The sequence below is a fragment of the Eimeria acervulina genome, genomic scaffold (assembly GCF_000499425.1).
Source record: "Eimeria acervulina Houghton genomic scaffold, Eah_scaff491, whole genome shotgun sequence".
Taxonomy (NCBI): domain Eukaryota; phylum Apicomplexa; class Conoidasida; order Eucoccidiorida; family Eimeriidae; genus Eimeria; species Eimeria acervulina.
Genome location: NW_013549767.1, coordinates 14,741 through 15,492, shown reverse-complemented (window position 1 = coordinate 15,492; position 752 = coordinate 14,741).

The window sequence follows — 752 nt, the reverse complement described above, 5'->3', positions numbered from 1 at the left end:
GCAGCCGCAGCAGCAGCCGCTGCAGCCGCAGCAGCAGCAGCAGCAGGATGCTGCAGCTAGTATAGGCCTCTCTAGCTGCGTATATGCAGAGCAGTGAACACAGGAGATGCTGTACAGGCACCCTGAGGTGGTTTCTGCTGCTGCTGCTGCTGCCGCTGCTGCTGCTGCTGCTGCTGCTGCTGCTAGCATGCAGCAGCAAGCCTGTAAGCAAGGGCTTCCTCAGCAGCAACTAAACCGCAAAAATAAAAAATAAAGCAGACAAGGAAACTCAAAAACCTTTATTGGATGGGCAGGAGACGAACAGCAAAGCTGCTGCTGCTGCTGCTGCTGCTGCTTCAGCTGCTACTGCTGCCACAGTAGCAGCCCCAGTAGCCGCTGCGACAGCCCCAGCAGCAGCAGCAGCAGCAGCTGCTGCAGCAGCAGCAGCTGAATCGACTTCATTGGCTAAGGATGAAGCAAAAAATGCATACTACAACTCTGTGGAATCCTTTTGTTTTATATAATTCCTGCTGCATTGCAGCAGTTTGCTGCGTCACCGCGACCAGCAGCAGCAGCAGCAGCCGCAGCAGCCGCAGCAGCAGCAGCAGCAGCAGCAGCAGCGGCGGCGGCGCCGACAGCCCGTCTCAAGCTGAGCTCCCCGGACCCCCAGCAGCAGAAATTTATTAATTTGTTTTTAAAATTTATTTAGCGACTCCTTTGTATTCCTTTGTTCTTCACCCCACAACCTGCAGCAGCAGCAGCAGCAGCAGCAG